At 38.5% G+C, this 10,746-nt stretch overlaps 1 protein-coding gene across 2 annotated transcripts in view; it reads right to left on the reverse strand.

Moving 5' to 3' along the window:
• ZFHX3 (zinc finger homeobox 3) overlaps positions 1-10,746 on the reverse strand; it is a 928,642-nt gene that overhangs the window by 917,341 nt on the left and 555 nt on the right. For both annotated transcript variants that reach the window (XM_044081906.1, XM_044081905.1), the window contains exon 1: positions 10,680-10,746. This exon is cut by the window's right edge. The gene's annotated coding sequence lies outside the window, so the exon portion shown is untranslated. The remainder of the gene's footprint in view (positions 1-10,679) is intronic.

Here is a 10,746-nt window from a genome sequence, read left to right on the forward strand (position 1 = left end):
ACAAATTTCATACGTTTTCTTCCATATGGACTGTCAAATGAGGCATATTAAGAGAGCCAGTGTTTCACACTAACCCACAACACAAACAAAAAGTTGCTTTATTCTCAGTGTAGCAAGCCTGGATGTATTTTAAAAGAAACTGTGGCAATTCATAGGAAATACAAGAAACAGTTGTGCATCACACTGCATCTTTGGTCATTTCGTAAACAATACTAAATCACCAACACTGGCAAAATTATATTTTTCTGTAAGTAGAGATAAGTATGTAAATCTGAAGTCATTTCTGAAGCGCTGCTAACAACACCCCCCCCAAACTGCCAGCTGCCAAAGAAAACATAATATCAAAGAGAATGCACATCCAACCAAAAGAGATCCCCCCAAAGAAAACTAAGCAACCACAGCAACTGATAGGTCTTCTGTAATTCTCAGTATAAAATATGAACAGACAAAAAACAGTTCTGACACTATGAAAAATAGTTACACTACTTTCATAACCACAAGGACCTCCATTATGAACCTGTACAAGTAACAGAAAACTTATACACAAAATAAAGTTAGAATTTTTCTTCTCTTTTAATAAATCCTACCAGTTCTGTCCACTTCTGTGAGAGTATAATCTGCCATAAAGTAAAACTGAAAGCAATTCACAGATGCAGGTGGACTGTGTACATGGACAAGACAGGTCAATATCATCTCATTGATGTGGAGCCAAGCTGTCCGACTACTCCAATCTGCTTTTCCGCAGAGTCCTCTGTCCATCTGGAACCAAAGGGAGACAGACTAAACTTCCTCTCACCCTCCAAGAGGTTCATCTTCAGACTGCAGTACTCCATATTACAAATAATTCCATACACTTGGTTCTAGGGATGTCTGTGAACCATTTCTGCTGAAGCCATCTGCTAGCGCACAGAGCAGATGTAGGGCCTGATCAGGCAACATAAGCTCCCTTCTGTAGTGTCCAATCAACACCTCCTCACCTGAAAAAAAATCCTATGCTTTACTTGGGGATGGGGGGAAAGAGCTTACTTAAAAGAAACTGTGTGTTAAATTAAATATTTTGAACTAAGAATCACTCATAACAATATTCTGGTGCTCTCTGCAATGCTGATTACCAGTTTTTAAGAATCAGTGTGACTAAACAGAGGGTCACTACAGACAGAAAGACTCAAGTGTTCCAGGACACATGCTTCCCTGCAGTGGTAGCTGAGACATGCCTACCTACACTACAACATCACAGCACCATGGCAACACAGAAGACGATCACGCAGACCACACTTTCTCTGGACAGAAATCTACGCATTAAAATGGGGCAGCCATTTTTTACACTGTCAAGGCTTCCAGGAAGAGTATATGAGTAGCCAAAGGACATAAAGGGTGATAAGTCGACTCCATGGTACAGATAATGCCAAGACGTTACCCCATCCGTGACTGGTACATGCACTGTTCCGCCTGCAATACATTCCATAACCACTAAGGCATATAAGGTGGAAACAGGTGCCAATGCAAAATTACTGTTTCACAGGGACACCTCTTGCAAAGTGAATATGGCAGTGAAAAAGAAAATAATCCCAGCACTGAGGTGATGTCTGCAATATTCCATCTGGACATGGACACAAATGAAAAATTACTGCCTCTGGATATGGACTGACTGACCAGACAGAATGGCAGGAGACAACAGCCTATACAGTTTTGGAACATATAACAGTCACAACGTACCCATTACAGGTGGAAATGTTGTTTCAATTACACTGACTATATAATGAAAATGAATTTTAAATACGTAGTTTTAAAATCTAGCACATACAACACATACACAGAGTACAATGTAACACTGGTAACGTTTGGAGCTCACCACCAGCGTTGTGATTATGTTTCACATTACAGAAAAGATCACTTTGTTTGCATTTTGCACATATACATGTGTGTGTATGAATGTCAGTAAGTTTATGCATAACACATTTTATTTTATCTTACATGCAACAATCTTGCTTACACATATGAAAAGGTATATTCCTTCATGCCCTAGTTTGAAATGTTTTTGGTATACTGCCCATCCAAGAGAGCAGCAAAAAGGATGAAGCAAACAAACGTGCGCTGTTGATGTCATTTGTAATGTTATGTGTAAGAAAGCCAGTCATGCCATATGCACAAAAGAATATCCACGTCTCAGTCAGTAATGGCGTTTCTACCTAAACTTTTTTTCTGAATTTTGTTTTTTACAAGGAACAGAAATGAGGATGATTAATCAGTGGACAATACAAACTCAGCAAAGCTCTGAATGCACAGATACAACCCAGGATAGATGTGAAACCTGGTCCCAACAATACAGAAATTGTTTTCACGTTCAGTGGGAATGGAAGCAAATCTAAGTGTAGACCCCAATTATCCATACGAGTCTTAAATGATTTCTAAATTTCTATAGTTTGCACGCATTTAAAGTCAATTCTAAAGTTCAGTACATTCAACAATTAGCTTGCAAGAAGACAAGTTATGGCCTTCTTTTGCTAGACTGCTTTATTCAGTATCTTAGAAAAGGATGTTCCACAGAACCAAGAGCATGTTGATTATGTGCACGGCCAGGTAAAACAGATCGGAAATGACAACGAAAAGTCAAACCTTTCATACTACTTTGATAGTCTTTGAAAAAGTCAGACAAACTGACCACGAAAGGTAAAATCTAAAAGTATTCTGCCTTCATTATTCAAACCTCTGTGGTATTAAAATTCACTATATTTGCTCCAAATGTGCATACACATCCATGAACATAAATCCTAATTTGTCAGCTTTAACAGACCCTCATATTTTACATATATGTACATGTATGTGAACACATACTCAAGGGTTTGCATTGAGGGCCCAGAAAGCCAAAAAAAAAAAAAACATTATTAGGCACTATAAATTCCAAACAGACTTCATGCAATACGTTCACAGTAGGGAGGAAAACAAAAAGCCCTCACAACTTTCAAAACAGTGATATGAAACTTCAGTCAGCTATCATTACCTCATCTAAGAGGACATCCCCAACTCAGCCAAGCACAGAATGCTACAACAAAATACAACTGGCTGGGTTGGCAACCTTCTAAATTCCAGAAAGGGTAATTAAGATGGTGTGATTTTTCTACAAAAAAAAACAACTAGGAGACTTTTCTCTGGAATAACATTTTTTTAAAACTCTTCACTTTGCAAGATTCGAAAGCTTCAAAGGAGAATAAAATGAGATTCTTAAATATAAACAGCTCTGTAGTGCTGCATGTAGAACTTGACCACAAAACACTACAGAGGAAAAAAGTTTCTTAAATGGAAAGAGACTTACAAAATATTCTGGGACACCGAGACACCGTTTTATGTTCTTGTAAACTAACAAGCAGTCTTCATGAAATCTGCTTATGCTAAGAGACAGCATTTACTCTGAAGATGTTCTTAGAAACACAAAAGCAATACAGTAAAGTTAGAACCAAAGGTTCTAATTGCCGTATATAAATCTACACTTTCAAGATTTCAATTAAGCTAAATCTGTCTTTGTGAGTAAGTGGAAAAGCAAAGCATACCTTTTATCGAACTCCAGCACAGCCGTAACCTTCCCACCCCCACCTAGTTGTCACTGCCACTATGTGTTAGCTTTCACTCTCTCTTTAGTACACTGGTTACAAATTTGTGAATAAATAATATAAAATAAAACACACTTTTGAAGAAATCTCATTTCATTTTTTTTTCATTTTGTGATAATTTTGCTTTAGCGACTATTTGTATGCAAGTTTCCTTTATACAAACAAATAGAAATGTTACTTCTGAGATTCCTCCAAGCTGACTGACCGCCATTCAGGCCACAAACTGTCTATACTGCAAGCCACTCAAAAATGCAAGCACTTTAGAGAAAATGTTGTCGCTTTCTTTTGGTTAAGTGAAGTTGAACACTGCTCAGTCACAGGGGAACAAAAGGCAGAGAGTCAGAAAGGGCAAAAGAGGTTACGCACTGATATTCACACCACACCGATTTCAGCCTCTTTTTGTTTTGTTTTGTTTTTTTTTCACTTACACAGCAACACACTTCCATCTAAACCTATCTTAGTCCCTGAATAAAAATCTCATTGGTGGTCTTTAGATTGTTTTTTCTTCTGTTAAACTTAACAGGTGCATGATGCCCTTGCCACTTGTAGTAAAAATAATTTAAAGGTTATTAGTGTATTTGTGCATATGGGTGTAATGGTTAACTAAAAAGGCAAAGAAATTAAAGAAGCAAGGGTTGGAGGATGGGAGCTGTTTTAACAAGGCAATGTGATGTACAAGAAGGGGGAAAAAAGCCGAAGACAGCTAGAACATACTCCTTTAACACAGCAGGGGCTCTCCTAATACCCGTCTTGCATTTGCAACTGAATTGTTGTTGTTGTCATTTGTAGATTTTTTTTTTTTTTTTTTTGCGGGGGAGTACAATTTAAAGACCCATACTTTAAAAGATACACACACCACATTAAAACATCCCGAAACTGAATACACATTATCAAGCAAAATCGATGAATTATTAGTCTGCATTTAAAGAAATAGAGTAAGATGTAAAAAAAGAAAAAGCCACCATTAGCATTTCATTTCAGCATTTATTCCACAGCACTACAAAACCTTGACGACTTAAAAATCTTCAGTCCATATGACATAGGTGTAAAGTAAGCACATTCCCTGACATAAAGGATAACTTCACACTGACTGAGATCAGAAAACAAGCACAAATTCTAGCTTCTTGGGTGCATTTTTGATGCACATTTTGAAAAAAAAAAAACTAAAGTCTTGCCTGAAGGGCTTCATGTTACTATCTACTTTTATAGCACACTACAAATTAATATTTTAAGACACATCGGAAAAACATTGCAAATAAAGTCTCAAGATTACTATGAAACTTGTACACAGCAAAACAAACAAACACACACAAAAAAAGTAAATGCATTGATACGGAATGAGTCTCTGAATCTTATTTTTCTGACAGTTGATTTTTTTCTAAACGTTGTTGAAGGCTGTGTTGGGGAATGGTGTCACCCTGAAACCCACACTTCCATTGCGCTCTTCACAAAATCAGAGAAGACAGCTGACCCTGCACCAACACTTTTGAGCTAAGCAGGGTCACATGGGTCAAAATTTAATTTACGACCCACCAACAGTAACACAAAACTCCAGAACAGCTACTATTGTATATCTACAGGGCCAAACTGCCAGTCGCCAAAGTCCTTTCTAAAGGTAAACTGTTTCATACTGTTCCACTGCTTCAGCTCAGTGCAATTAACGTAACGTGTGACAATTTCAAATCAGATGATAAAACAGGGAGAGAACTGCCCAGCACAAACAGTAAGGAGTAAGCTAATATTAAATATGTTGTCTGCCATTTAAAGTAACAGTAAAATGACTGGGAAACTGACGAAAGGCTACACACAATGCTCCCTTACCGTACAGTACACAAACACATTTACTTATTTATTTATTAATTTACAGCGGACTTTATCTTCAACCACATTTTCAAAGTTCATATTTCAAAATGTGCTGTTACACATTTGAACCAAGGACTGACAGAGTAACTAATCGGACAAGGTAAAAGACTGCAGAATAGAAAATGAAAGGTTAAATGTGACACTGAGTATGTTAGTGTGTGTGTGTGTGTGTGTGTGTGTGTGTGTGTGTGTGTGTGTGTGTGTGTGTGTGTGTGTACGTGTGTGTGCGTGTGTGTGCGTGTGCATGCTAATACTACAATTAAACAACTGGAGCTTTTTATTGTTTTAATTAAAAATACATAAGTCAATTTTCCCCTGCAATAACCCAAGGACTGTAAATCTATAACCACGGCAATGATTTAGTGATTAAAACATGATAACATATTGTGTAACAGCAAACCACAGAACTGCTGCCAACTTAACAGAGATAAACGAACAAAATACAGAAATGTGTTGCTTGCAGCAATCCAGGATTCTTCAAAGGCTCAGAAAGCAACCAAACGGTTTTAAAGTTCATTGACAACTTGGAAGGGAAATTTTTTTCAGTGTGCATTTCTGCATAGAATTTGTTTTACTGCATGGGCCTCAAATGTTGATTTCCTCTCATGTTGAAAATCTTGACAAAACTATTCCTTTTTCCATGCCACTGACTTGACTTGCAGAACTGGTCCTAGATGCAATAACATGTGTAATCAAAATGGCTCTGTAACAGGAGCTGCACAGCTAAACGGTATTTCCTCTGAATGCAGTCCACACTTTTTTCCCTTTCTTTTTAAATCATGAACACGATACAAATAAACAAGGCAGGAATATTTTACTTTGGGAAATAAAATAAAAAGCACCGACCAGTACAAAAGTACCTTCGCCTTTTATTTTTTTAAACCTGGGATCTATGCACCTTTGGGCAGCAACTTGATATGAACTCTTTGGGAGGAGACTCAGGGCGGTTTGAGAAAAAATGTTCAATTGAAAAATACTAAATTAAGAAAAAATACCTTTTAAAACTGTACGCATATTAATTCATAGTGTACAGATAAGCATTTACCTACCATGTTCTTGCCTATTAGTCTTACACAGATTCATAAACATAACTCTGTTTTACTGAAATTATAAACAGGCAATTTTATACAGAATGAGGATTAGAATAAATTACTCCCTTTTTCGGTAAATCCAGACTTTAACAGAATAAAAATAAAAACAGAAAGCTATAATCAACAAGCTTAATGATTATTACATTCACCCTGTCAATAATGTGACTGTAAGGAAATCATAATTAAAACATGCACTCCCTCAAAGAAAGTCTACAAGGGTTTGCCTAAGACAAACAGCAGCACAGCACACAAGATAAAACACTTATAAACAAAGCATGCTTAAATGAGCATGTCTTCTCATGGGTGAAGCATTCAAGCCACCTCCTGTATAAAAAATGAGTTAACTGAAATACTGAAAAATCATCTTTTTAAGGAAGTGTTGTTATCTACTGTTGTTCTTATCTTTCTCCTAGCCTGAGTATTTAAACATGTTTGGTGCAAGTCTGACAGCTGCAGAATATATACAAGGGACCACTGCAGTACATCTTGACAGACTCGGTCACTCTACAATTAAAGATACTCAAACTACTTCACACTCATTTATACATGTGTGTTATTAAAACTGCATTCCTATATGTAAAAAAGGCCACATACAGACAACTATGACTAATGACATTGTTTGTGTTCTTCTATGCAATCAGTGCTGGGATACATAGTGGGATACTGTCATATGCCAGAGCTGATGGAAGCTTATTACACCTATAGTCTTTGAACCTTAATAAACATCTTGTAAAACAAAAAAACACTGACTGGAAAAAAATACGATTGCTCACTTACAAAACATAATTAACAAAGAATGCAAAATCTAAGTTGCATAGGATGCATAACAAACAAAAAAATATCGTGCCATTTGCTCTGCTGTGTAGACATTGGTTTTAATGAGTGTATCAGCCGAGTGCTCTCTAACATTACTGTACACTATTACTTCCAGCCTTTGTCTTAGTACTCATCCAACCTATGCCTCAAAACAAATCGCCAAAATGCAAAAATGAAATGAGTACACTTAAGACATTCAGTAACCAATAACACACACAGACACACACACCTCATTTTAGTAAATATGCAAAACAACGTAGCCCTTTAATTTTTCAGGGTAGTGATTTTTTTTTTTGTTAACCATGCCAAAAGAGATACAATTATCATTTAGACAAACTTGAAAAAATAAGTCAACTGCTTAATCCCTGCTACACAAAAGAGCCAAAAGGCATAACCTTAATAGCTAGTTACCCATCCCCCACAAAAAAAATTGAAATGCTAAGCATAGAGAACACAGAAAATTATCAACACATCCACAAGTAAAATGTTTTGATCAAATGGTCTACTCATAGAGATGCATAGTCGCACACAGAATTTCATGGAAAAAATGGATATGGAAAAAAATAAATGCAGAAAAAAAACTTTCTTGGATAATTATTTCTCTCCTTCTTCCCATGGTATCTTTCAGCATCTGCCCCTTTTTGCAACAGGAGAGAGAATTTAACAGCAACAGCAGTTTAGAGACAGCAGAAATTTTACATACCCACTTAAACATGAACCGACAAATAAACACACACATACTACAGCCAGGTCAAACTCTGGAGCCCTGCAGACTACTTGAGAAATTTCAAATAATACCACTACTACCACTGTTTTAATTACATAATTACAGATAATACCTATAGAGACTGGCCCTTCCTGGAAACCACTGCATCCAAAATTGTTTCATATTCTTACGAAGGAAGGCAATCAAATTGTTGCTGAATTTTTTCCACTGCTATCATCCTCTGTTTTAGCCCCATTGAAGCAGTTACAGCACAGCATTGAAATTCAAATTACAGTCAGACACACACATAACATATATACATAGAGAGAGAGGCACACACAGTGTTACACACACACACACACACACACACACACACACACACACACACACACACACACACACACACACACACACAAAGGTAAACAGCCACAGACTCAACTTAAACCTATTAATCAGCTATTCCTTCTACTTCAGTATTTGTCTTTTCTGAACAGTAAAGAAAGAGCAAAAAATATCTTAACTCCTACATCTGAAATGCTGTCTTAAGTCTTAAAAGAGGAGGGTCCTCAGAGTAAACAGCTTACAGGAAACACAAACATTACATATACTAACCATAATTAACTGATTACCGCATTACACTGGTTTAGTTTTATTAGATGTATTCTTTTCATACTAACCATAATTAACTGATTACTGCATTACACTGGTTTAGTTTTATTAGATGTATTCTTTTCATTTCCTCAACATTCTCAGTAACTGACCCTTTTCAGAATATTTATACACATTTATTACAAATGGGGCAACTATACCTTTCATGTACAATGTAAACTATCATCAGCTCTATGTTTACATTACTGTCTGGGTTTTATTTCTAAATGTATAATTTATTGATAACGATTAGACTAAGAGCAAGCAGCACTGGAAGCAATTTCACTGCTTGTTCGCCCTGATCTCCCAGCCTCCAGCTTAGCAGTTTTCCCTTTTTGACGCTTCTTTGTCTCTGGACACGGCATCTCCTCTCTCTCTCTCTCTCTCTTTCTCACTCTCTCTGATTCTCTTTGCTCTCTGACCTGCTCCTGTGCCCTCCATTCCCTACTGAGCCACCATCCCTCTGGCCAGCTGAGACCTACTCTCTTGCCTTCCACTATCTCCAAAGCACAGATGTATATGATATATTTTTCTGCACTATTCCTTGCTTGTAGCTGCTGTTTTACATGTTGCACTGATTCCTTCCCTTTCTATTTTATTTTGCTGCCGCTAGGCTCTTTGGGACACTGTACACTGTCTCCTTTTCTCTTTTCTTGTCTGAATCCACTGAGCTTTGCCTCTGTCTCTTACCCCTCACCTGCAGCTACTAACATTTAGTAGTCCATACATTTCATCTCTTCGCATCATCTCTTGCTCAAACTCTTGTCTCCCTCTCACACACAGACTGATTCTCTCTTTTCATCCATTTCTTCTCTCATCCCCTTCTCTCTTTTTCTGTTGTATGTAGAGCTTTTCCTTGTCTCACAACAGCAGTGTTGTTTGCATTCTGCTTTTATACTTCATTACTTTTCCCAACACGTTTTTTTTTTTTTTTTTTGCTTCTCACTATTTCCTTCTCATATTCTCTACATTTAGTCCTTTCCTACTGAATTTTTGCATTTTCAACTGTAACCCCCTCACAGTGGGGCTTGTTTCGTCTCTGTGCATCCTCTCTGCTCTCCCGTCTTGTTCTGCGCTTCACTGATTTCACTAACACATATTTTCTATAGATCTTTCTACCCTATTTTGTAGTTTTGTTTAATCTGTTCTTCTGTCCAGGCTTCACACTCTCTTTCATACAGAATTCTATTCAGTTTGTCATGTTTAAAGCCATATGTATAACCCCGTTTAATCCGACTGCCCAGCGTCGACTCCCTGGACCCCAGCTGCGAGGATCTGAACCCCCGGCTCTCCTTTCTGATGGTCACCGGTTCTCCCCTGCTCCCAACCCGGCTCTGCTGCTCAACTGACTCGGGGCTCCTTTATAAAGTAAGGAACGACGATCGATTCTCATGTGACTCGGACAAGAAAGTAGGATGGAGCCGGGGATCGGCGGATCATGCCGGAGGTTTCAAAGAAAGAAGCCAATCTTTGGACCGACTAAGGGGGGAAAAGGGAGCCCAGGAAACCCCAGTTGGCAGCAATCGGGCACAAAGGCAAATGGCATGGAAACTGGGAGAGCCAAGCCAGTGATGAGGAAGACTGCAGCGGTAAAGCTATATAGTCAGGGCCGAGAGCAGGAAACGGGATACGAGTATTGTTACTCCGGGACAGGCGGTGAGCAGCGGCTGAAGACAGCGCCACTACAGCTGGGCAGGGCGGCTGGAAACCCCGGTCACACATGGACGAAGGAGGAAGTGCACAACAGCAGAACAGGTAACCGATGAGCCATCAATCCTTCATTCAATCCATCCATCCATCTATCCATCCATGCAGCAGTCAGTGAATCATCCATCAGATGCATAAGTAAAGTTCCAACAGGACCCCCCCAGCACGCCCCCCTCCCATCCATAACACAGACCCCCACCCACCCACCAGCCCTAGGCCCCCAAAACTTGTGACACTTACGGTCGGAAGATACAGCAGCCGCTGGGCAAGCGTGGCAAGTTAATCCAGAGCGCAGCCCGAGTGACTC

This window comes from Protopterus annectens, chromosome 8.part1, assembly GCF_019279795.1.
Source record: "Protopterus annectens isolate FY-2018-M chromosome 8.part1, PAN1.0, whole genome shotgun sequence".
Lineage (NCBI taxonomy): Eukaryota > Metazoa > Chordata > Ceratodontiformes > Protopteridae > Protopterus > Protopterus annectens.